We start from the raw sequence: 15,690 nt of genomic DNA, 5'->3' as shown, positions 1-15,690 counted from the left end.
ATGGAGAGGCCACGGATGGCAACAACGGCGTCCTGTTCATCGGAAGCCAACCGGCTGGGTCGGAACGGAGAAACTATGTCGTGTTCATGAGGAGGCAACGGAATGCGTCGTGTTCATGGGGAGGCAACAGAATACGTCGTGTTCATTGGGAGGCAACGGAATACGTCATGTTCATCAGGAGCCAACCGGCTTGGATGGAACAGCCAAAACGAGGTCTGGCATATCGCAGAACGGAGGAAATGGCCTTCTGTTCGACCGCGTATGGTCAAAACGGGGTCCTGTTCATCGGGAAGAGTCTGGCATACTGTAGAGCGGAGGAAACGGACTTGTGTTCGATCACGTACGGCCAAAACGGGGTCCTGTTCACCAGGAAGGGACTGGCGTACTGCAAAACAGAGGAAACAGACTTGTGTTCGACCGCGTACGGTCAAAATGGGGTCATGTTGATCGGGAGGGGTGTGGCGTACGGCAAAACGGAGGAAACAGACTTGTGTTGGAGCGCCTACGGTCGAAACAGGGTCTTGTTCATCGGGAGGGGTGTGGCGTACCGCAAAACGGGACTCCACAGGCTATTGTTTATCCACCGCCGACTTCCTCCAGCCTCCACCTGCTACTGTTCATCCACCGTCAACTTCCTCCAGCCTCCACCAGCTACTGTTCATCCATGGGGTCCTGTTCATCCAGCCCTCCACGAGGTCTTGTTCATCCAGCCTCCACCGGCTACTGTTCAACCACCCCTCCACAGGGTCCTATTCAACTAGCCCCTCCATGGGGTCTTGTTCAACCAGCACTCCACGTACGGGGTCCCTTCACTGGCTATTGTTCATCCACCCCCACCTCCTCGATCGGGTTCATGTTCATCTAGCGGCAACGGCCTCTACTACCACGGGATCCTGTTCATCCAACCCCCACACCGGGAACTGTTCATCCAACCCCCACCGGGAACTGTTCATCAAGAGGCAGCTTCGATCGGCTTCAGTTAGCAGCAGTAGCAAAGGAATCACTTGGGTTCAGTTAACAGCAAGGGATCGATCGGGGTTCAGTTATGTAGCTAGTGCAATCGCTCGGGTTCAGTTAGAGCCCAATGCCTCGCTCGGGATCAGTTAGAGCGCAGCACCTCGCACACACACGTGTACGTGTACGAGAGAAACACGCAAACCTCCATGCATCGCTCGGCCCCGACCACCCACCGTAACCGGGAACTCCCCGAAATTTTCCTCGCCCTCGCTTCTACCATGATTTTTTCCGTCATGCACGGCCGAAAGAATGTCATGCAGGTGCGTCTTCGACCCGCCCAGGACGAAAAGCCCATTTTCTGTCATGATTTTTTGTCATAGAAGTAGGAGCCCACCACATCTATGATAATACCGGGTTTTGTCACAATTATCGTCATAGAAGTGTCATAAGCATGACAGGAAAAAAAATCGTTCGGCCAAAAATGTCACGGATGTGTCTTTTTTTTGTAGTGATACTTGTGGGATATCAAGACCTTTTTCTGACGCCGTTGCCGGGGAGCATAGATATATTTATTGACTCACTTGGGATTATTATCTATTTATCATTATGAAGAATCTGAAGGATACAAAAACCAAGATCGTTCCCTCTAGGACGAGGGGAGGTAAGCAACTGCCATCACACTCTCCACTTGATTCACCTTCTGTGTTGAGTAGACTTGCACCACCACCACATGCTATTAATCCTAATATGTCGCAAGTAATTGATGATGCTACTTCTATCAATGCTACTCATGATGATGATACACTACTGCAGGATGGTCCAAACGCGACAGACGAATCAGAGACCCTTCGACGAAACTGTGTGTGATGCATCAATCACAAACAGTGATGTAATAAAACCGTCAAAAAAGATGCAAAATGTTTGCGATGGCAGCGACATCAAACACGGTTCATATTAGATTTGCGTGTGCGATGACTCGCAAATGGTTAATCCAGAAGAACTGTTTGCGATGATGCAGAACAATAGAAACGGGCAGCAAGATGAGGGTGTGTGCGATATACGACATATAGTTCACTAGGATGAACTCTGTGTGATTAGGCAACACAATGGAAACTGTTCAACTGAACAAGATGTGTGTGATATGCGGCAAACAGGTTCGTAATCAGAAATGTGTGCGAAGACCAATAATAACATAGACTATTGCGTCTAATAAGTTGTGTGATTTGCTTTGTCTACAGAAGAATAACATGTATGTGTGTGTGTGTGTAATTGAAATAAACATCCAATTACATAAGTGACTATAAAGATCATTCGCACACACCTCAATAAACAATTGCATGCATTCTAAACTAGGAGAAACGATCGTCTAGTCATCTACCTCTTGTGACGCTCCCGCCACTGCTCTGTGGCTCGATCCCTCGTCTGGGGCAGGAAGAAGACACTTCCTCATGTCAACGATTCGCATGTACATCTCGTAGCTTGTGTACGCATCCTTGGCCGCGTACTTGACATGTTGTTCATCCAGTCTCTCATGCCAGACACTGTGGCAGGCGTTCTTGTCCTTCTTGCTCTCATCCTTCATGTTCATGTAGTAGGGGTCGATGATGGCCGAGGCGAGGTCAACCAGGGAGTTGTTTGTTGTTGTCGCTACCCTAGACCTTGTAGTGGTCCTGGAAGTTGACAAGATTCTGGCATTTCAAGCCCGAAACCTTGAGCACTTTTAGATCGTTGGTGGTGTCTACTGTAGCGAAACTGTAGTCGGAGCTGTTGATAAACCTGGAGAAATGCTCGCAAGGCCTTGTGGCCAGGTGGTAGTGGTAGACGTCATGTCGCACGCACAATTGGGCAACGGCAACCTTCTGATCGTGCCCGGCACGACCGATGGTGTACTCGAGGTCAAAGCCGACCACTTGGTACTTGTCCTCGGCAAGCAACTGCTCCATAGTTTGGATGGAGCTCTCCACCGAGACCGGATCGTTCGTGTACACCACCTAGAGGGGCTTCCCCATCACGTGGGTGTCCACTACGTGATGCGTGGTGAACTGCCCGCCGTTGTCGTTGTCGGCCGCTGGGAGCGCCATTGGAGCCACGGGGAGTGCCATTGGAACCGCTGGATGTCCTCTCCGTATGTGTCGTCGTGGGTGTGCTTATTGTGTCATGTGTTGCGAGATATGAAGGTAAATGGCCACAGGAATAAATGGGGGCTGGGCGGCCTGGATTCTCGGCGCATCCACATGGCAGTTTTTGCAGTGGGTAACTGCATCATCGCGACATGCCCGGTGCAACCGCATGCACACGAACATGCATGATCGTGCGCCAGCCCCAAACACTGGCAGCGCGCGTGGAGGGACGAGGGCAGAGCGCCCGGAGGGACGCGAGAGCAGAGCGCACACGGCAGGATGTGAGCAGAGCGCGTCGCGGCCGCCTCAACCGCAAGCAACAACACGCATAGAGCAGTTGAACACGCAGGAAATGTTCGTCTACAACTCGGCCCACAGTTGCGTCGCTGCGTAGAGAGCGGCTGTGTGCTACTACCGCCGGCTTGGTCTATTAGTCCCATTTATATTTTGTGCCATATTTTGACCTTAAATTTAACCAACAAAATGTTAATGCATGTTACAAAAATTATATAATTGGAAACTATGTTCAAATACGAATCCAACGATATAATCCTACTTAGAAACCAGGACAGGGGGATAGTAGGTGCATGTTACAAAAATTATATAATTGGAAACCATTGTGCTCGAAGCCGTCTGCGGCAGCGGGGTGATAAGACGTGCGAGAGGAGGAGGAGCGCGCGGGGGCGTTCTTTTGGCCGAATGGTGGTGAGCCCGTTCTCTCCGCGCAAGCTTCCCGCCCGGCTTGGTGAAATCCCCCAAAATCCCAATGCTTACCAGCCTACTATATAAACCCTCACAGTCGGCGAGTCCTGCGTCGCATTTTCCCCTCCCTCCTGGTAGCTTATCTCGTCTGCTTCTCCCACGACCGCCAACGGCACCGGTCCGTCGTTGTCGCTCAGCCACTCCGCCATCATCAAAGGAGAGCTCCAGCTGGGAGGCTACACCGCGGCGGCGGCGCAGTCCCCGGCGTAGTGTAGTGTGCGTGGCGTTCCTGTTGGGTGTGCATGGAACACCCACCACACGCTCTGCCGTCGCTGCCCGTCGGCAGCTGTTGGAAGCCACCGTTGTCGCCACACCACCGTCAAAAGCCAGGGCCATCGCCCGCTCCACCGCTGCGGCCCGAAGGCGGGAGGTGGTCGTTGTGGCCGCCACCCCATTGCCGGCCACCGTGGCCATCACCCGCTCCGCCGCCGCGGCCCGAAGGCGGGAGCTGGTGGTCGTGGCCACCACCAGCCTACCGTCAACCTCCGGGGTCATCACCCGCTCCGCCAACGCCACCCAAAGGCGGGAGGCGGAGGTGGAGGCCCGCTCGTGCGTCAGCAACCTTGCGCGCTACACTAAGTTCCTGCAGGAGGAGGAGGAGCGCCTCGTCGAGCATGCAAAGAGCCTTACCGCCGCCGTGGCCGCAGCACATGTCGCCGTAGAGGCGAGGAATTAGGATATCTATGAGGAAAACCACCGCTTCGAGAGGGGTTGTCTGGAGCGGCAGAGGGCGTTCGAGGTGAGCATCCTTGAAGGTGCAGCAGCGGCAGGCACTGTATTGTAGTTGTCCAGCTCATCGGTAGGCTCCTCCTCCTCTGCCTCTTACTGAGCGCGCTTGGCAGAGGAGAGGCCGCCGGAAGTAGTACAAAGCCCCTCCGTAGTAGTAGTATTTAGGGGCTATTTTGTTCAGTACATCTGACTATAGATGTGGTGAAACTGTACAACGTACTTAAAATTAGCTAGTATATATAGTTGAACTAGCTATTTCAGTACGTGGTTGGCAACAATTGGGGAAAAGTTTGGTCAGTTCAGCTGTCGAGTTGAACTGTTTGTATAAATAACGACTGCTTAATCTATGAATGAAATCTTTGCTTAATTACTGAGTTTTAGTTGCAAAAATTTGATAGTGCTAGTGATTTTTAGCTACATATTTTGACAAATCGCAGTATTACAAAGTCGGCAAATGTCAATGTTACTAGATCAACAAATGTCATCTTTCTAGTTTGACAAATGGCAATATACCCAATATGACAGATGCAAATATTACCAAATTGTCTGTATGTGGTTGCACACGGGTCATCCAAAACAACTGTTTGCGTTGATGGGATGTACAAATCTTGCTCGACTCATTTTCTCTTGGCTTAGCGCCGAAGTCTGGCTTTGCATACTGTATTCAATCTGAACTGTTTGCGTTGAAGAGATGCACAAATCCTGCGCTGCGAATTTTCCCTTGACTTATGGGGGAAGACCATAGCTCTCACTTTGCATCGGGTGTTCTATCTAAAACGTTTGCGATCAAGAGCTGCAGAAATCCTGCTCGGCACATTTTCGCTTGGCTTCCTGGGGAAGCTATCGGATTGCATACGGGTGTTCTAACTAAATCGTTTGCGATGAGTGTTTTATATTTAAAAACCATTGACGTTTTTTTCAAAAGAAAATTGTTTGATAAGTCTGTACATTAAGAGAGAAAAATGCAAGTTCGTTCAAACCATATCTTTCATTCAGTCACACTGCGAATTTATATTCATTTGATAGAGATAAAGTATTAAAACCAAATATACTATTTCCGCCGCCGGCGAAGACAGCGTGCCGCGCCAGCGTTGCCGTTGTTGTCCTCCGGGATGCCGTTGTTGAAGTCTTCAAGGCAGCATACACTACAAAAAAATACACTTCCATGATGATACATGTTTGTCACAGTAGGTCGCATTTTTTGTCATGCATGTACATCCATGACAAATTTATGACAGAATCAAGATAGTCATACCTATGCTGTCGTAGAAGTGTTCCATGACATTACCAAAATTATCATCATGGAAGTGTCCACTTCCATGATGATAAATCATGCGTCACAGAAGTTCTTTCGTCAAGGGTGACCGACACGTGGCATCCACCGTAACGGAACGTCGTTAAGCTATCGGGTCAGGTTTTGGATCCGATAACCCGTTAACAGCCAGGACCAATGGGGATTTTCCACGTGTAAAATTCTGATTGGCTGACGGAAATACGTGTCAGCTCCGCGTTGGCATAGGTGTCACTCATCCAATGGGTGAGATGCGCCTATGATATGCTGACACGTGGACCGGCCCAAAAGTGGCCAATAAAGTTTAAATGGGCCGGCCCAACTAAAGGCCCACAAGATTTTGCGGTCCATAATGGGCCAGCCCAGCGAAAGGCCCACGAGATTTGTCGTATCATAATGGGTCGGCCCATCTAAAGCCCACGAGATTTTGCGGGCCATAATGGGCCGGCCCAGCTAAAGGCCCGTGAGGTTTTGCGGACCATAATGGGCCGGCCCAGATAAAGGCCCAACATTCTCAGTTAAGGCCCGTACGGCTAGTGTCAAATCGGCCTGTCAACAGCCTGTCCTAAACTTGTCATCATCGCGGCCCATGATCACTTCTGGCCCGTTAACAGTCCGCTAAGTATATGGGCCGAATTACGGCCCGGTCTATTTCCGGCCTGTTAAAGGTCCTGCTTCATTTGGGCCCATTTACAGGCCATTGAAACTTTCGGCCCATAAACGACCGTGAAGGATTTGGGTCATATTCAGCCATGTCTGACATTCGGCCTGTTAGCGGCCCGCCATAGATTTGGGCCACTTTCGGCCTGTTGTGATTTTCGGCCTGTTAACGTCGGACGAAATCCATGGGCCATATGCGGCCCAACGTCACATCGGGCCCATTAACTGCCCATATAAAAATGACGATAATCTAGCCCGACCGAACTTCCGGCCTGTTAAAGGCCCGTGTATTAGGTCGGCGCATTTACGGCCCGTCCGGATTTCGGCCTGTGAAAGATCCGCATCGTAAATGGGCCCAATCTCACTTTTGGTCTTTTAAAGGCCCATGTTTTTATTGGGCTTGAGGTATTTACACCTGTAAATGGCCTATTGTTACTGAGGGCCCAAATTATGTTTAGGCCTGTTAAAGGCCCACTATGGGCACAGGCTTACCGGAAAAATATGAAATCTTATGCTGATTTAGGCCCAGATATTTTCAGTGGGCTACATGCAAATTTCGGCCCATAATCGTTTTTAGCCCAATTGGAATGGGCCCGACGAATGTTGGCATGTTGGGCTCCTACAAAGCTTTCGGCCAAATACATTACTAAGATAAACCTACACTATACAAAAATAGCGTCGTAATTATTGCAGCCTTTGGCAGCAGCATAAATGTTGTATCACAACAATAGGCCTGTTGGCATAAAGTTTACAGTCCTTGCAGATAAAAGCACCATCAGATGTATAGAAGCACAGATCATTTGACCTGAGTGCTAATGTTTCAGGCCATAGAATCTGATGGAGCAGCAAGATCTTCACCTTTTTCTGCCATTGCTCTTGAACAACGAAGCGAATGTCTGATAGTCTGGTTTCAAAACCATTCGTATCTTGACGACATTTGTCAACCACTATTCTTGTTTCCAAAACGACGTCCATTAGGGATTGGACTTGTGTCTGGAGCTCAGATATATCACACTGTCTAGCAGGAAGATTTTGTTCAGTAGGCGATTTGGAAGAGGTTACCTTGACAACCAACCCAGAATTACGCAAGAAGGTGCTTTTTGCACTGTTAGTGGAGAGATACTGACGCACTGCAGCAAGAGGTGACATTGTGCCTGTGGTAGCCTCGTCACCTTCAGGTGGTTGTGGCTGTTCAATCATTTTTTTCCATAGCTTCCTGAAAGTTTGAACTTGTAGATTAGTGTACCAGATAAGTTACTAATGAGACAAAAACAAACAAAGTAGGTTACACGTTTATACATAACTTATTTTGTTCAACTACGGTAATACATTAGCATGTATTGTAGTGCCAACTACATAATAAAATCACTTTCGGAACATATGTTCATGTAGCATGCCTACTGTATTGTCTATTTCCTCACATTCGTTGACATCTAAGGATAAAGAGACATGGTTTAAAGTAGGATGAACATAGTATGACATCATTCATATCATGGGCAAACAGATATAAAACAAATAGGCTATTTTATCATTGTGTGCACACGTGAACATAACAACTAGAATACAGATCAAGACCAAAAGAATATCCTTCATCTCTTTTAAACCATGTAAGGTGAAATGATACATTAAGACAATTGTGTATAAAACTGAACAGAGTAACTGACATTGGCTGCAAACCAAGTAGTTAAATGAACACATCACAGTACCAATCAGTTCAAAGGCAGGAGGAGTAAGGACTTACAACAGCGGCTTGAACTGGTGTGCTCATGCCTTTCATCTTGCTGGTGTGGCAATCCTTGAAGATTTGCACTGCATTCGGTTCAGGTTCTTTTTCGTCCGCATAGGCTTTCCTCTGTATTTGGAACAAGTCAATATAGATATGATAATATGGCACAGAAAAAAGAAGGAAGTAGCAGCTATTTACAAGAGCCTCGCAGTGTGCAATATAGCTACGAGATCCTGTTGTCTGTTGGAATTTCACTTTAGAATGGTTGGTCTTGTTCTTCAAATAGTTAGCCTAGAAGAAGATACACTTGTAAGGCACATACATAAATACAAGTTCAATATGTGGATCTCCATTCTCCCTCCTTTAGATTTTGTTAATCTGACAAGCATTATCCCTGATGTCTGTTTTCGCTTGCGTCATGGTGCTAGTTCAACAATGAATATGGAAAGTGTTAGTGTACATCAAACTGTGAGAGTACATATAAAGGAGCATGCAACTGCAACTTGACTCAGTCAGGTACCGTCTTAGTGTTGATGCTCATGAGGTTCATCTGATCTTGCCAAGTCCTGTTGTGACAGCAGTGCTTCGGAAGTAGTGTTAGGTGTGAAGGCGGCTTGGGAACTGGCCAGTTCCGGAGCAAACGAACGAGTAACTCGTTGAGATGCTGGTACAGTTGAAGCGGATGCTGCAGCTGGTGGAGCAGGTGATACTGTGTTTGTACATTTAGACGGTGGACTTGGACCTTCTACTGCACTATAAGTACCAGCAGAATCTGGACGGCCGATCCTTTTCTGTTTCACCGGACGAGTAACACCACTCCCTACTATATTATTTTCCTTGCTGTTTTTTGACTTTGCCATGTCAAGCCGTACCCACAACACAAAAGGATAAAATCGCTCTTCAGAACTCATTGATGCATGATACAGACAAGCAATACTTTGATGTAAGACAAACGTATGAGGATGGAATATGTAAGGAAAACAGGACGGCATGACATATTCACAGCTACGATGTGTAAACTAAGCAGAAGGATTTTCAAGAAAATAGAAGTGATGCAAGCTAGACACCATATGAAAGATGCAACCAATATTACTCTGCCAATTTAAAAGTGTCTTGTCATAAGTAGCAATTCAAAAAATTAGAAGCAGTACAACGTAGAAATCAATGCAAGATGCAACCACTATCAAACTGCCATGTTAAAAGTGTCCAATCATGAGTGACTGATGCGGGATACACAACAGCAGTACTTTGATGTAAGAACATGGTATGATAGATAGATGCAGTGTATTCCAGACACAGAACGCCATGTCATATGCACATGTATAACGTATGAACTCAGCAGGTGCAATTTAATCAAAATAGAAGAAATACAGGCTAGACAACATATGCAACATGAAACCAATTATCACACTATCAACTTAGAGCAAGCACCTGCGATGGAGTACGGGAGATGAACTCATCATGTAGACTTGGGACTTCAACTTCATTAGCAGTAGCAGTGGAAAATCTAGAGAGTCTTTGTTTGCGTCAGTGCGGAGGACCACCAACATCCCCTAACTTACTCTTTTCCTTCCTATTTTCTCATATTGCCTTATGAAGTCAAAACCACAAGAAGATGAATAAAATTAGCTCTGCATAACTGGTTGATGCATGATACATACGAACACTACTTTGATGTAAGGCAAGCGCATGATAGGAGGATGGAATATATACAAAAAAGACAGCGTTTCATATTCACACGTACGATAGGAGGATGGAATATGTATGAAAAAACAGTAAGCGGAAGGCATTTCAACAAAATTAGAAGAAATGAAAGCTAGGCACCATATGAACATGCAACCAATATCACTCTATCAGGTAAAAAGTGTCTCGTCGTAAGTGCCATTTCAAGAAATTAGAAGCAGTACAAGCTAGAAGACAATGCAAGATGCAACCTACATCACAGTCCCAAGTTAAATGTGTCTTATGGGTAAGTGATCGTTGCAGGTATAAGTTGTAAGCTACGCAGATGCAATTCAACATAATCAGAAGCAATACAAACTAGACATCATACGGAAAACGCAACCACATATAACAGTTCCAAGTTAGAGCAAGCACCTGTGATGGTGGAGTAGGGGAGATGTGCTCATCATGTACACGTATGTTCTAGAAACAGGAACACGTGTCATATTCACAGCATTATGTGTAAAGTAAGCAGATGCAATTCAACAAAGTTAGAAGCAATACAAGCTAGACATCATACGCAACATGCAACCACATATAATAGTGCCAAGTTAGAGCAAGCACCTGTGATGGTGGAGTAGGGGAGATGTGCTCATCATCTACACAGCTACGTTGACTGTCTAGCCTTGCGTTGTCTTGCGAATCTTGTTGGGAGGATGGCGGAGTAGAATCTGTAGAGAACCTCCGTTTCAGTTGCTCGGAAGGACCACCATCATCCAATGCCTTGCCAATTTCCTTCAGCTTTATTGATTTTGCATTGTGAGGTCAAACCGACAAGAAAAAGGAATATAATTCGCTCTTCAGAACTCATTCATGCATGATACTGACGAACACTACTCTGATGAAAGGCAAAGTCATGATACGAGGATGGAATATGTACGAAAAAATGGACGGCTTGACATATTCACACCTATGATGTGGTAACTAAGCAGAAGGCACTTCAACAAATTAGAAGCACTGCAAACTAGACACCATATGAAAGGTGCAATCAATATCACTCTGCCAAGTTAAAACTGTCTCGTCATAGGTGGCGTTCATCAAACTAGAAGCAATACATGCTAGAAATCATATTCAAGACGCAAACCAATATCACACTGCCAACTTAAAGGTGTTCCATCATAAGTGACTGATGCAGGATACACAAGAAGAGTAGTTTCATGTAAGAACATGGTGTGATAGACAGATATAGTATGTACCAAAAACAGGAAAGTGTGTCATATTCACACGTATCATGTGTAAGCTAAGCAGATGCAGTTTACACTAATTAGGAGCAATACAAGCTAGACACCATATGCAACATGCAACCAGATATCACACTGCCAAGTTAGAGCAAGCACCTTGGATGGTGGAGTAGGGGAGCGGAGACTTGGACCTTGTAATGCACTATCAGTACAAGGAGAATCGGTACAGATGCTCCGTTTACGTTGCTGCAGAGGACCACCATCATCGCCTTCCTTACTCTTTTCCTTCCTCTTTCTTGATTTTGCCTTGTCAAGTCAAACCCACAAGAAAAAGGAATAAAATTTGCTCTTCAGAACTCATTGATGCATGATACTGACGAACACTACTCTGATGAAAGGCAAAGTCATGATACGAGGATGGAATATGTACGAAAAAATGGACGGCTTGACATATTCACACCTATGATGTGGTAACTAAGCAGAAGGCACTTCAACAAATTAGAAGCACTGCAAACTAGACACCATATGAAAGGTGCAATCAATATCACTCTGCCAAGTTAAAACTGTCTCGTCATAGGTGGCGTTCATCAAACTAGAAGCAATACATGCTAGAAATCATATTCAAGACGCAAACCAATATCACACTGCCAACTTAAAGGTGTTCCATCATAAGTGACTGATGCAGGATACACAAGAAGAGTAGTTTCATGTAAGAACATGGTGTGATAGACAGATATAGTATGTACCAAAAACAGGAAAGCGTGTCATATTCACACGTATCATGTGTAAGCTAAGCAGATGCAGTTTACACTAATTAGGAGCAATACAAGCTAGACACCATATGCAACATGCAACCAGATATCACACTGCCAAGTTAGAGCAAGCACCTTGGATGGTGCAGTAGGGGAGCGGAGACTTGGACCTTGTAATGCACTATCAGTACAAGGAGAATCGGTACAGATGCTCCGTTTACGTTGCTGCAGAGGACCACCATCATCGCCTTCCTTACTCTTTTCCTTCCTCTTTCTTGATTTTGCCTTGTCAAGTCAAACCCACAAGAAAAAGGAATAAAATTTGCTCTTCAGAACTCATTGATGCATGATACTGACGAACACTACTTTCATGTAAGGCAGCCGCATGATAGGAGGATGGAATATGTATGAAAAACAGGACGGCGTGACATATTGACATGTATGATGTATAAAGTGTAAACTAAGCACAAGGTGCTTGAACTTGTTAGAAGCAATGCAAGCTAGAAACCATATGAAAGATGAAACCAATATCACTCTGCCAAATTAAAAGGGTGCCCTAACAAATGTATTTGACCAAATTAGAAGCAATACATGGCAACATGCTAGAAATAATATGCAATATGCAACGAATAAAGGTGACTCATCGTAAGTGATTGATGCAGGATACAGAAGAGAGGTAGTTTCATGTAAGAACAAGGTTAACACATAGATGTAGTGTGTACCAAAAATAGGAAGGCATGTCATATTCACAGGTATAATGTGTAAACTAAGCAGATGCAATTTACCCTAATTAGAAGCATTACAAGCTAGACACCGTATGCAACATGCAACCACATATCACACTGCGAAGTTAGAGCAAGCACCTGTGATGGTGGTGTGGGGGAATTGCGGTCATCAACTAGAGAGCTACATTGACTATCTTCATTTAGCCTTGCTGTTTCTTGAGAATCATGTGGGGAGGATGACACTGCACTCTTTAAACGAGTATGGCGTCTCACAGTAACCCACCCGGGTGACTGTCTCATCATAAGTGATTGACGAGGGATACAAAAGAGCATTAGTTTGATGTACGAACATGGTTAATAGACATATGTAGTACTCCCTCCGTTCGGAATTACTTGTCACAAAAATGGATGTATCTACAACTAAAATACATCTAGATACATTCATTTCTTGGACAAGTAATTCTGAACGGAGGGAGTATGTATCAAAAATAGGAAGGCATGTCATTATCAAAGGTATAATGTGTAAAGTAAGCAGATGCAATTTAACCAAATTGGAAGCAATACAAGCTAGACACCATATGCAACATGCAACCACATTTGACAGCGCGAAGTTAAAGCAAGCACCTGGGATGGTTGTGTGTGGCAATTGAGATCATCAACTGCAGAGCTACGTTTACTGTCTCCAACTGCTGACACTGCATCCTTTAGAGCGCTGAAACGCTTAGTGCTTATCTTCGAATTACACTGGAGCGACTTCTGTCTTTTCTTTTCAGCATTCATCAACACTGCGTCAGAGTCTGAAATACCCATGCATAAAAAACAATAGTGTGAGTATGGGTGAAGTGTGTGCACAATTAGTACAGTGTAAAGGTAGCAGATAGCAGGTCGGTGAGAAATAAATGACGGGAGACATATGATAGCTCTGCAACATGCATGGCACACTAAATTACTACAGGATTCTATGAAAATAACATTCGACTGAAAACAAATAGGTCAGTCCATTTTTTCTGCACCGTCCGATGTACAAAGAACGGGCAGATCGCCTTCATCTACCTCCAACCAGTCAGTGTTGACGATCTTCCTCGAAACGGCAGCAACCACCGGCCTAGTCCCCTGCCTGCGCCCTCCCCTCGACCTCACCGCACTGCCGTGCTTGGCACTGCCCCCTGGCAATCCATTCAAGCCCCGCCGACCTCCAGATCGGGCGCAAGCAGCTCCTGCGCCCCACACCCCTATGATAGACACCGATGCGCCGCTTCCCCGGCGAACAGGCGGACTAGGTGCTCCGCGCGCCTAAGCGGGTGCTGCTTCTTTTAATTGCGGTTCGACTGACCCTAAATTGAAATCCAGGCGGGCTACTGACCTCTAGCAAAGGTGAAATAGTAAAGGTAGGAAACCTTGTGCATTTAGTATCACGAAGAAGATGCAGTAAGAAGCGCTCAACTAGTTTCTTTCGTGGGATGAATACGGTGTGAGCAGAGACGTAAGGTTTGCACGAATAAGGGAAGAGGAGTACCTCTTTCTGCTGGCAGTGCTGTGTCCTCCTTCTGTTTTTCCAACGATCTTCTTGTGGTTCGCCGGAAACGAGAAGTTGTGGAGGACGGTGCAGCCTTGGACGAACCCATGGCCAAGTTGTTGAGTGTGGTGCGGTGGCCGTCTGTCGGCGGCGGGGAAGCAGATCCGAGGCGGCGAACGACGGCGTAGCGGGAACAGCTCCGGTGCGGTGGACGGTTGCGACAGTGGAGCGGCAGCAGTGAGGCGCAGGACGGCGTGGTCGGAGTGGTTCTGGTACGGCGCACGTCGGCGTCGGCGTCGTGGAGGCAGCTCTACCTCGGCTTCAGCTGCTAAGTCCTTGAGGGCGTTGCGGTTGCGGTTGCGTTGGACGACAACATCGGGGTACCGGCTCCGGCATGATGGAGGAGGGCGGCGGTGGATTGGGCGCTATGGGGTGGAGGACGGAGGAGGCTGGGGTTTCGCGGCTGGTGGAGAGGGCGTTTTGGCGCCCACGGAGTATGAATGGGGAAACGGAGGGAGGCGGGGAACTAAGGGGGGACAATGTTTAGGTTTGGGACGCGCTTGTTTGAAATTTGGGGAAAGTTACAAACTTTGCCCCCATCTAAAATTTCGGACATATTGCGGGTTGGGGGTAGGACAGTAATCTCAGGTGTCCCAAATGTGGGCGGGATAGATTTCGGCCGAGCGCATGGGTGTTTAGGCGCCCACGGCGTATGAATGCTTCTCGGAGGCGGTTGAGACTGGCGTCTTGGTGAAGTTACAAACCTACCCCGGTTTAGACCTTTGGACATCGGGCCGATAGGCTACACGGGCCAGAGTCAGGACAGTAATTTCCTACCACCAAACATTAGTCTCGCGCGGTTTCGGGTGACCAGAGGCCTATTTGGCGCTTCGTTCAATATTTGGGAGCAGAAGCATTAACGTTTTCGGTTCTCTTGAATTGAACATTCAGGATTTGTCAAACTTCACAAATCTTTACTCTTGAAAATCCTAAAGCTACGATTATTTTGGAATGGAGGTGGTACATTTGAATATACATTGTACACGAGTATATATTAAAAAATATGCAACTTACCTCAGTTCATGCATGGTTCCAGATATAATCTCCTTGGTTGCAAAAAAAATTAGACATGCGTATGAATATATATAGCATGTTCAAACGCACAACAAAGATTGATGCCCCCTTTTACATCTGATTTACAAATGCCATTATCTCGGGTTCAAATAGATGAATGCACTTCCTATGAATTCGAATCTTCGAAACCCCCTTTATGTTGAATTCGACATGTATTCTATTTCGTAGCTAGCAATTTGGAATGTATCCATGCAAGTGACAAATGTATAAAGTGCTTCACACTAACAACATGGAGTGCACTAATTAATGTTTATATATGAATTGCAAAAGCATCCATTGCCTGTATTTCAAACCGCTCTCACTCTATGGATCGATAATATGAAATAAACACATGCACATGCTAGAATTCAATAGAGTATGGGTGTCTGATAGACCGATTTTCGTCCATACACAATTTGCAAAATTCATGATCTCA

The sequence above is a fragment of the Triticum aestivum genome, chromosome 1D, assembly GCF_018294505.1.
Source record: "Triticum aestivum cultivar Chinese Spring chromosome 1D, IWGSC CS RefSeq v2.1, whole genome shotgun sequence".
NCBI lineage: Eukaryota > Viridiplantae > Streptophyta > Magnoliopsida > Poales > Poaceae > Triticum > Triticum aestivum.
This window is presented reverse-complemented; position numbering follows the sequence as displayed.